We start from the raw sequence: 12,218 nt of genomic DNA on the forward strand, positions 1-12,218 counted from the left end.
TTCCAAGATAGGGGGCGCCTGGGTGGCTCAGTGGGTTAAGCTGCTGCCTTTGGCTCAGGTCATGATCTCAGGGTCCTGGGATCGAGTCCCGCATCGGGCTCTCTGCTCAACAGGGAGCCTGCTTCCCTCTCTCTCTCTGCCTGCCTCTCCATCTACTTGTGATTTCTCTCTGTCAAATAAATACATAAAATCTTTAAAAAAAAATTCTGAGACAGTAAGCAGGCAGTATGAAGCTGGTTGCATTTATGTCCTTCTATGGCAGGAGCCCTTCTTTATACCACAGACTCAGACCCTTCTTTATACCATAGACTCGGATCATAGTGCCCAGGCCAGGAACAACTGATATCCCAAGTGGTCAGCCCTTGGGGTCACTGGCCTCCGCAGCAGTGGTAGGGACTGCAAACCCCACTGTGGGCTTCCCTACATCCCAGAAAGAGCAGACAATTAATTTCCTCCAACCCCATTCATGCTTATGGGTTTTTTCTTTAAATGAATTAATCTGGCATTTATTTCCAAATCTTTTTTAAAAAGAAGCATTACAGTTCATTACCATTTATTGCAAACAGATTTCTTGAAACGAGTCAGTCCCAATGTTGACACTATAATGCATTTTTTTTAAGTTTTTGGCACTATTTACTATTTAGAACAATAGAGAGCAAGTTTTAAAATAAAAAGTGGATAGTACTTCACTGGAAAAAGATAAGAAGAGATAGATTTTACTTTTATACCCCCAATCTACATATTTTTAGTGAAGGTTACATTCAAAAGTTAATTTCCAAAAAGATAACAAGCTTACAAAATCATGATGAGAGTCAGCTGGATTTTCTTGAGAAATGAAATTAAAGCCAGATAGCACTGCTTACTTTTCAGCAAATTCTGATTTGCCAAGTTTTGAAAGGAAAAAGCCTAACGTAATTTTCAGTGTTGTCTCCTTGCCTGGGAGAATCTGGAGGACTTGTTGCTTTCTGACAGCCTACTTTGTCATCACTGCTCCCAGTCACAACTGAGTCAAGCTTGCCATGCACAGCCCAGAGCTCAGACCCTGGCTGGAGTAGATAAACCCCCTACCTCTTTGACGGGGCTGTGGATTTCAGACATTGCTCCATGTGCTCCAGTCAATATGCATGAAGCTAGTACAAGAAAGGAACCACATCATTTACTTAAGTCTGAGAACTTTCTGGAACAAAGATCTGGCACATCCGTCAGTTACTTTATCCACTACAATTTGACTCAGTACCCAGTAGCAATTTTTCTTCTAGGACTTCTGATCTGTGGCCAAATGTATGATCTATCAGTTGGGTCATGTTGCAAACTGTGTTATAATCAACACTTTGAAAAATGTATCATCACTGTCATATTCTTCAGAAGCAGCTCTTAGTGACCATATTTCCTGTGGGGTCAGGGAAAAGAAATGTCCCAATAAATCCCCTTTCTTACTTTCTGGATCCAACTTTTTAGGCTGCTTTCTTCTTCCTGGGGTGGATAAGTAAACCCTGGGCCTTTTCTGCTTAAAAAACGCACATAAAAACAAGACATGTTCAGTGTGTATGTATCTTTTAGAAAATACAGAAAGATACCAGTACTTTAAAAAGCACCCTTGATCCCACTCATCAATGTTAATTTTTTTGATGTACATCTTTGCAGACTTTAAAAATTTATTTATTTATTTATTTATTTGAGAAAGAAAGAGTACAAGCAAGGGGAACAGAAGAGAGAGGGGGAGAGGCAGGCTCCTCACTGAGCAGGGAGCCTGAGAGTGGGAAGGAGGGGGCTCGATCCCAAGACCCTTAGATCATGACCTGAGCGGAAGGCAGAGGCTTAACGGACTGAGCCACCCAGGTGCCCCTGCAGACTTTTTTCAAAAAATGTGTACACATAGGCAGTTCTTCACAGAGACGTTATTTTATTATTATATATGTTGTATGGTAACTTCCAAAAAAACAATATAATGAACATTTGGATATATCACCAAAAATTTTTGTCCAACATGATTTTTCATGGCCACTTAGACTACTACTTCTCTAACCCGCAGGTAGAGAAACTGCTGACAAATTTTGACTATTACAAACAATGAGGGATAAACACCATTCTCACCGAAAAATCTTTGACCTTTCTTTACCGTCTCCTTAGGAGAGAGTCACACAAGTGGAGTGGCTACAGCCAAGGGCACGCCCGATGTCAGGTGTCCCGCCAGTAACCCCAGGCCACACGCACTTCGGTCCGCGCCGCAGCCCAGCCAGCCTGCTTAGGGAGGATGTTCCAGATGACTGCTCTGGCTCGGAGGAATCCGGGAGAGAGGACACCTAGGGTGCACAGCAAGCCATTGACTCTGTGGCCCCACCTAGGCCCTCTAGGGCAAAGAAAGGGGTCCCCCCGCGAAGAGAGAGGAGCACGGGTGAGGGTGGGCCCGTGGAGAGAGCCACCACCTCTTTCCCTGCGCGGCACTGCATCTGTCTTTGAACCTTGGATTCCTTATCTGCGGAATGGTGATGGATTCCCTTGGTGATGGAGATATGTGGATGCTGGGCCTTCGGGGGTGCACAAAACAGAGCCCCGCCTGCGGGGGAGCGCGGCGGTGCCTGCTGGGGACCGAGGACCGGAGAGCCTGGCCCGCGCCGGCCCGCAGGGGGCGCCGCGAGCCCACCGGCCTAGCCGCACAGCGGGGGGCGGGGCCGCCGAGCCACAGACGCGAAGGGGACAAAGGGGAGGGGCTGGAGCCGCGCTGCCTGGGGCTCGCCGGCCCGGACGGGGTCTTCATCTCGGGAGATTTCTAGGTTTGTTTTCCCGCGCAGTCAAAACGCTAGCAGCTTTACAGGTCCGCGTTAGCAGGCGTGGCTTTTTCCCTCCCGGCTCAGTCCAGCGGCCGCCGGGCAGTTCCTGGGCTCCAAAGTGTTTGCTCCAGGGTTTTCAAACCACCGCGGGGAGGCCGCCGCCTCCGGGAAGACTTAACCGGTCTCCCCCAGGGCTCAGGGTGGCTTCTGGTTCCGAGAGTGTGCGGCCCACTTCCTGCGTTGGGCTGTCTCGGAGCGTGGGGGCTTGGCCTCCTTACCGGGACTCGAGCCCAGTATCGCTGCCCCTGAACACCCCTCCCTCCCGCGGGTGGTCAGAAGTTGGGGGGGCATCGCTTCTCCCCGCAGGGCGCAGTCAAGGGTCCGCAGGAAGGGGTCATGCTGCATCCCCAACCCTTTAGCCTGTGTCCCATTCGGGGTGTGTGTGTGTGTGTGTGTGTGTGTGTGTGTGTGTGTGTGTCTGTGCGCGCGCGTGTGTGTGTGTGTGTGTCGGGGCCAGGGCGGGGGGTGGGGGAGTGTTTCTGCATTTGTGTGGGAGTTTGTGCAGCCTGTCGGCGGGGTGTTTGTGCCTGTGCGGCTGTACATGTATTTGTGGGAAAGCATTGTCTAAATTAACTAGATATCTATATGGAGTAAGTGTTCAAGTCGAAATGGAAAGGATTCTAGTCCTTGTGGCTTGATGATGTAGGTAAAATAGCCCAGAAATCTCAGGGCTGCGGATTAGTACTACACGGGCAACCACAGCCACCTAACCTTGGGCCAGTCACTTCCTCAACTGGTCCCCACTGCCTCTTTGTTAGAAGATAATTGTTTAAGGGGAAAATATCTCATAAAAATATAAAATGAATATGTGTCAGGTTTTTAACTCCTTAATGAAGGAATAATAAGCTAAAAATCAGTTCAAAGGACAATATAAAGGCCTGATACACATACCCGTCAATCAGGAATAATGAAATGAATTTGTTAATTGATGCAAAATTGGCTTCTTCCATGGTGGGGAGGGGCATCAGTTGCACCTCCACCAGACAAAACTTATTTGCATTGCTATGAACCCAAATCATTTGTCTATTTTCAGTTTTCTACAACTCACAGAATCAAAGACAATGAGAGGTGGAAACTACCATGAATTGATACCCCAGAATACACTAGCCCAATGTCCAAGGGCACTTTTCTCCCTATTTCAAAAGCCTCTCACACTTTTTCCTGGCAATTTGTACAATAGGGTTGGGTTACATAAAGCTTTTTGAAAGTTTTTAGAAGTGGAACTCTTTTTCTAAGTGAAATCTTGCAGGAAATCCTAATATATAAATATACATGTGTACACATATATTTTAAATTTCTGTTAAAATAATTTATTATACACTTAATACATGCTCATTGTACAAATGTCAAGTAGTACAGAAGGTTACTAAATAAAAAATTAGGGGCACCTGGTTGGATCTGTCAGGTGAGGTTACTATTCTTGATTTTAGCTTGGGTCACGATCTCAGGGTGGTGGGATTGAGCTCTGCCTCTGGCTCCAGGCTGTGTGTGAAGACTGCTTGCTTGGGATTCTCTCTCTCCCTCTCCCTCTGACCCTTCCCCTTCTCTCTTAAAAAAAAAAAAAAAATTAGTCTTCCTTCTCTTCTTCCTTCTCCCTCTCTAATAGAGTTCCAGAGGTACCTACTCTAATAGATTTTTGTATACTCCAGGAGATACCCTCTACGCACGTACAAACATACAGGTTTTAAAACGCAAACAGGATAAAAACAATTTGTTCTTCTGTACTTTTTTTTTTTTTTCAATTAAAAGTATAGAGGGGGGTGCCTGGGTGGCTCAGTGGGTTGAGCCTCTGCCTTCATCCCAGGTCATGATCTCAGGGTCCTGGGATCGAGCCCCGCATCGGGCTTTCCGCTGGGCGGGGAGCCTGCTTCCCCTCCTCTCTCCGCCTGTTGCTCTGCCTACTTGTGATCTCTCTCCCTCTGTCAAATAAATAAATAAAATCTTTAAAAAAAAAAATTTAAAAAAAGATTTAAAAAAAATTTTTTAAAAATTAAAAAAAAAGATTTTATTTATTTATTTGACAGAGGGAGAGAGATCACAAGTAGACAGAGAGGCAGGCAGAGGGAGGGGGGAGCAGCTCCCCGCCCAGCAGAGAGCCCGATGCGGGGCTCGATCCCAGGACCCTGAGATCATGACCTGAGCCGAAGGCAGAGGCTCAACCCACTGAGCCACCCAGGTGCCCCAAATAAATAAAATCTTTTTTTTTTAAGATTTTATTTATTTACTTGTCAGAGAGAGTGAGCACAGGCAGACAGAGTGGCAGGCAGAGGCAGAGGGAGAAGCTTGGCTCCTGCCAAGCAAGGAGCCCGATGTGGGACTTGACAAGATGCTGGGATCACGACCCGAGCCGAAGGCAGCAGCTCAACCAACTGAGCCACCCAGGCATCCCCCAAATAAATAAAATCTTAAAAAAAAAAAAGTATAGAGGTCTACCTTATCATTTTAAATGGTAAATAGTATTCCAGGATATGGATCCTCTCAACTTACTTGGTTAGCTCTCTATTAATGGATATTTTTTAGTTTCCAGTTTTATGGTATTATAAACAAACAAAAGCTGCAATGAACTCCCTTAACCAGTATTTTTGAGTGGTGATGTATCTGTATTTATCAATAAAATTTTAGGAGTGGAATTGCTGAGGTTAAGAGGAGGTGCAGTTAAACATTTTTACATCTATTGCCAAGTTACCTTCCCCAGAAGTTGTCATTTATTTTGTCATTTATTTTTTTCACCTGCCAAATGGCATATCTTCACATCCCCACCAACAGTAGGTATCATCAAACTTGTAGATTTAAAAAATTTTGACTCTGATAGAGAGAGATGGCATCTTCTAGATTAGTAGTGTACTTTTCTACAATTATCTCTAGCAGTTGAAAATCTTTCCTTTGGTGAGGGGCACTTGGTTGGCATAATAGGTTAGGCTTTTGACTCTTGATTTCTGCTCAAGTCATGATCTTGCGGGGGGGTGGGGTGGGGGGTGGGAGTCGTGAGATCCAGCCCTGACATCCTGCTCTGTGGTCAGCAGGCAGGCAGGGAGTCTGGTCAAGGATTCTCCCTCTCCTTCAGTCCTGCCCTTTCTCCCCTTGTGCTTGAGTGCTCTCTCTCTCTGTCTCAAGGAAAATAAAATAAATAAATATTTACAAATAATCTTCCCCTTGGTGAGAAATCACTTCATCATTTCTGCAGAATAACTCATCTGGTGTAATCTGACATAATTTGAAAAACCTTTGAGCTAGACTGATTTCCTAGGACCTCACTCCAGGAGGCAGAGTCTCTGGAAGTGGACATTTGGCCCTGCTCGTGGCGGTGTGGAGCTTGCCTATCTATGTGCGTGCCACAGTGTTTGATATGTGATATGTTTTTGATATGTGTTTGAGTGTCAGTGTGTTCGTGCCAGTGAGTGTCCACCTCTCCTTGGCTGTGGGGAGCAAAGACCTCCCAAGAGCACAGTTACCAGGGCATCAGTGTAGGACCCAGAGATCTCTCCCCAATCGGAAAAAAGAGTGGCTGGGCCTTCTGTGACCTGGTACCATGAATAAGAAAGGGACTAAGGACAATGGTAGCCTCATGTTCTCAGTCTCTCCTGCCCTACTCTGCTTCTGCTGGGGCACTACTCCCATCTCTCCTCAGAACCATAAACTTGCCTGTGGGCCCAAAGCAGCCACCCCAGTCTGACTCAACAAGCCTTTCAGCGGCTTGGAACAGTGACTCAGTTTCTCAAGAAATCAACCACTTGGGGCGCCTGGGTGGCTCAGTGGGTTAAAGCCTCTGCCTTCGGCTCAGGTCATGATCCCAGGGTCCTGGAATCGAGCCCCACATCAGGCTCTCTGCTCAGTGGGGAGCCTGCTTCTCCCTCTCTCTCTCTCTGCCTGCCTCTCTGCCTACTTGTGACCTCTCTCTCTGTGTCAAATAAATAAATAAAATCTTAAAAAAAAAAAAAAAGAAATGAACCACTCATTGTGATGGGTGGGGGGAGGCGGAGAGAAAATAGCCACCAGCTGGGTCTGTAGGCAGGGGCTGGAGTCATGGTTCTAAATCTGCTTGGTAATACGCTCTGTTGTTTGGGAAGTGGCTGGAAACTTAATTCACTGTCCACCAACAATGCCAGCAGTGTATCTGGAAGAAAGAGCAGGAATGCAGGAGGGAGACTGGTATGGGCTCCAAACTGAGCTCTGTAACTCACTAGCTGTGGGGTCAAGGGCCAGTCACTTGATTTCTCTGAGCCTCTTGCCTTCACCTATAAACCGAGGTTAACAGTGCCCACGTTGTGAACTCACTGTGTGGATAAAATGAAATAATAGATGTGATAATGGATCTTAGTAAGTACGTCAGTCAACACTCCCCTAAGAGTGACTCTCCAGATTGAGGATCTCAAAGAACATCACCAAACATCAGAATCAGGGTCCTTCTTCCTTGGCTATGCCCACTCAGTAGCTGCCTGGTGTCTCTTGTACCCTTGTGAGAATGGCTATCCTCACGTGCCACTCACTGCTGTACACTTTTTCTTTTTGTTAAAGATTGCATTTTTAAGTAATCTCTACACCCAGTATGGGGCTTGAACCGGTAGATGACGACTCATACCTCATGACACATCAGGGCAAAAGATATATTATTATATCTGGTGTATCTGGCTATTTGTCTGGAATAGAGAAAGAGTGGACTCCTACCTTATCCTTACAAAAATAAAATTCCAGGTGGATTAAGGGCTTAAAATATAAGAAGTAAAATATTAAAAATCTGGCACAGCAAATTGGGATGCAGTACTAGCACACACCTCCTAGAATGGCTAGTGAAAAAGTCAGATACGACCACGTACTGGGTGGATATAGAGCAGTGTCTCTTGCGTTACTGACCAGGGTGTAATTGGTACAACCACTTTGGAAAACTGTCAGTCTCTATAAAAGCTGAGCATACACACACCCCGTGACCCCAAAATTAAGCTCTTGGGTAAATATACAACAGAAATGCAGACACAAATTTACCAAAAATAGGTACCAGAGGGGCGCCTGGGTGGTTACATCAATTAAGCATCTGCTTTTGGCTCAGGTCATGATCCCAGGGTCCTGGGATCGAGCCCTGCGCCCGGCTCCCTGCTCAGCGGGAAGTCTGCTTCTCCCTCTCCCACTCCCCCTGCTTGTGTTCCCTCTCTCGCTGTATCCCTCTCTCTGTTAAATAAATAAATAAAATCTTTTAAAAATATGTATAAGAATGTTTGTACCAGCACTATTTGTAGTAGCTCCAAATTGAAAACAAAACCCAAATGCCCATCAATAATAAATTTAAAAAATAGAGAAGTAGAAAAGTATTAATGTTTGGTACACTTACATAAAGGAATATTGCACAGCAATGAGAAAGAATGAACTACGTGAATGATTCTTGCAAGCATCATGTGCGTTAAAGAAGTTAGACACACAAGAGTACATAGGGATGTTTCATTGGAATAAAGTTTAAACATGAGCCTATGATGTTAGAAGTCAGGGTAGAGGCTAATTTTTAGGGGGTGTCATAAGTGGAAGGAGCATGAAAGAACTTCTAGGGTGCTGGAGATGTTATGTTTCTTGATCTGGGTCTCGGCTACATGAGTGCGATCACCTTGTGAAAAATCACAGATCCGTAAAGATATGTGCACTATTTCATAAATATGTTATACTTTGACCAAAATTTTGGCAAGGAGGTTTCATATAAAGTAGGGGTTAGAAGACCTTCTCAACCAAGATTGGAAATCTAGGCAATCAAAAAGTAAGATGTTTTTGCATATATATATATATGTGTGTGTGTGTGTGTGTGTGTGTGTGTTTAAAACATCTTTATGGCAAAAGATACTGCAAGCAATGTCAAAAGACAAGCAGTAGACTTGGAAAAAATTTTTTATAATGAAAATGATAAACAAAGGTTAGAAGCTGTAATATGCAAAGAGCTATCAGTTGATCAGATAAACAACCCAATAGAGAAATAGACAAAATGATACAAACAGGCAATTCAGAGAAGAAAAATATCCAACTATATAGAAAGATGTTCAAATTTCTTAGAATTCAGTGGCATATAAATTAAAGTAGTAATAAGATACTAGTTTGCACCCTCCAGGCTGGCAAAATTAAAAAGAGCTTCTACATCTATTTTATGTTGGGGGGGAGAAGTGTGCTCTAAATCATTGCTGGTGGAGATGTAAATTATTACAGCCATTTTGGAAATCAATCTGAAAAAATCCATTAAAATTAAAAATACATATGCCCTTTGACCTAGCAATCCCACTCCTGGGAATCTATTCCAGAGAAATAAAGGCATCTACCCAAAGGCCTGTGTGCAAGGGTGTTTATTGCAACATTGATCATAGAGGGGTACGCGTGATGTGTGGGTGTGCAGACAGACACACACACACACATACAGTCCAGAAACAAGCAAATGTTTCTCAGCCCGGAAGTGGTATAGATGCTGGTGCTCTGCCTTAGGGCTCACAGTCCAGAGGCCTGGGGTAAACTGCAATCTTTCCAGTCCACAGGAGGTCTCCATCTGGAGCACAGGACAGGCGGGCAGTTGTGGATGATTAGAAGCCCTGTGACTCGTGCGGGTAGCTAACAGCATGGATTCTAAAGCAGGATTTGGAGGAGTGATCATCTGGGACAGAGGCATTCCTAAAGCTCCTCTTGGCGGGGCCACCAGAATCGAAGAAGGGACCCCGACAAGGGAGGACCATGGGAGTGACTGTTGTAGATATTTAAGGCCAGTCACACCTACAGGGGCTTTTTAAAGCCAAAGCCAGGCAAAAATTCCTACTAAATGAAGGGATCAATGGCAAACAATTCTTTCTCAAAACTATGTGTTCCTTCTGAGGTTTGTGGTCAAGTCATATCTCTATCCACCCGTAGCTCTCTGTCTTTTTTCTTTTTTAAAAAGATTTTATTTATTGGGGCGCCTGGGTGGCTCAGTGGATTAAGCCACTGCCTTCGGCTCAGGTCATGATCTCAGTGTCCTGGGATCGAGCCCCACATCGGGCTCTCTGCTCAGCAGGGACCCTGCTTCCCCCTCTCTCTCTGCTTGCCTCTCTGCCTACTTGTGATCTCTCTCTCTGTCAAATAAAATAAATAAAATCTTTAAAAAAAAAGATTTTATTTATTTATTTGATGGAGAGAGGGACACAGTGAGAGAGGAAACACAGCAGAGGGAGTGGGAGAGGGAGAAGCAGACTTCCTGCTGAGCAGGGAGCCCAATGCTGGGCTCGATCCCAGGACCCCGGGACCATGACCTGAGCCTAAGGTAGATGCTTAACAACTGAGCCACCCAGGCGCCCCTTAACTCTCTGTCTTACGTGAATTAAAATGTGTAGTGGGGACACCTGGGTGACTCAGTCAGTAGAGCACCTGACTCTTGATCTTAGCTCAGGTTTCGATCTCAGGGTTGTGAGTTCAAGCCCTGCGTTGGGCTCCATAGTGGGCGTGGAGCCTACTGTAAAAAACTCACTAAGATCCAGCGGGCTGTTGGGCAGCCTTGGCCTTGCTTAGGAAGGCAGCTCTAAACAGGCCTCTACCCTAAATTAAAGCCCACATAGTATGTATGTAAATATTTAAAATTATAAACCAAGTCAATGAACTCTTAGCTAAAAATATTTTATTCTCCTGCCTTAAAAAAAGATTAAAAACAAATTTAAAGATTAAAAATTTTTATATGAATAAAAGTAGGCAAGGCAGTAAAGAAGATGGAATTTAATTGTTTTTGCACATAGTTGGCTATTCTGTTGATTGGCTGCTGATGTGTAGATAAGTAATAAAAATATATGTAATTCAAAAAAATATACGTAATTCATAAATTATTATGTATATTTTTAGTAACTTAATTTTTCTTGCCTTCTTTATTGCAAAATTAATTGTTACGATCAAGAGTTTTGTACCATTTATGTTCTATGGCAAATTTGTGCCAAGCTAGACCATCTTTTTTGAGTCATAACCCTTAGACACTTTAAAAAATTAATTTCAATTTAGAGAAAGTTTCAGAAAGGAGTGGAATTGTCACAAAAAATCTTAAATGCAATATTTAAATTTGGAAATGAATCATGAGTTGTACATATTCTGTTCAAATACTTTAGTGGAGTTACAGAAGATGAATTTATCATGACTGCCCTGAACCTTACAAAATATTTTAATTTCACAATATGAATTTCCCCCCCCTTCTACTGTAAATATCACCATCTCTTAAAGTGATATCGTGAGCCATGCTAGGATGTGAAGCATTAGCCACACGTGGGACATCTGTGGTTATGTATATTCAGGTTACGGAGGTAAAGTGTTGGTAGGGCAAAATGTTCCACAGCCACCACGCACACTTGTCAATACCGCACTAATTCGTGGGTACCCCCTGGACCATGAACTGGAGCACAGAGAAGCATGAAAATGGACATGTACTCTCCTGGGAAATGCTACTTTACTCTGTAAGAAACCTTTGCATTCATGCTATCTGGGAAAAAGGATTTGACAAGTTAATTAATTTGTCTTTTTTCTTTCTTAAGTGCTTCTGCCACTCAAATCTTCCTCTTACTCTGAAGCAGTGTCTGTCTCCAATGTTGGCAGATGCACAACCCAGAAACCTTTGTGACATGCAGACACAGTCGCTTTTTGTGTTGACCGCGTGGGGAGCAGAAGACGCGGAGTGGCTTTGCGCTGGGGCCCAGATGGTGTGGTCACCGAGCTATTGTCTAGGCTGCAGGATGCCCTCTGCCCAGGGCTCGGCAACAGCTCCCATGGGCTCCTTAGTTTTGGAATATTCATGGCATTGTGGGAACTTCGAAGGCAGGGCTTCGCAAACTTTCTGCGGCGCAGGATCGGTGTTCAATTTTCCCATCCAATACGGATCAGATTGTACAAATCCAATAAAAATAAATCACTAGAAAAATGAAATTGAAAAAAAAATCCATATAAAATCCAAGGCTCACGTTTTAAAGACAGAAAGAGAAAACGTTCCTCTCTGTTTCTGTGTGTAACTCATCAAGACCCAGTAACAGACCATTTGTGGACTGGTGCTGGTCCACAGACCCCACTTCTTGTGGTGCTGCTCAAAGTCCCAGAAGCTGGGGTGGGGACTCTCTTGCCTCTCGGGGTGGTACCAGGAACCATGAGTCTGAATCCTATCCCATTGTCTTCTTCCAGTTTCATGTTAGGTCCTCTGTTCTCTCGCTGTCCTCACACAGGTGCAGGTCCCCAAGCTTTCTCCATCTCCACAAGCCTCTGCAGCCCCTGCTTCTCCCCGAGTCACTGGATTATGATGACGGACCTTGAAAGACATGCCTGGAGTGGGGGCTTCTGAGTCAAGTGTTGCACTGAAAGTGTGATGTTGTCTTTGACACAGCCAGGACCTCTCCTGCACCTGGTGCTCCGCTCCAGAGACTGTAGGGAGAGGAA

The sequence above is a fragment of the Neovison vison genome, chromosome 13, assembly GCF_020171115.1.
Source record: "Neovison vison isolate M4711 chromosome 13, ASM_NN_V1, whole genome shotgun sequence".
Lineage (NCBI taxonomy): Eukaryota > Metazoa > Chordata > Mammalia > Carnivora > Mustelidae > Neogale > Neogale vison.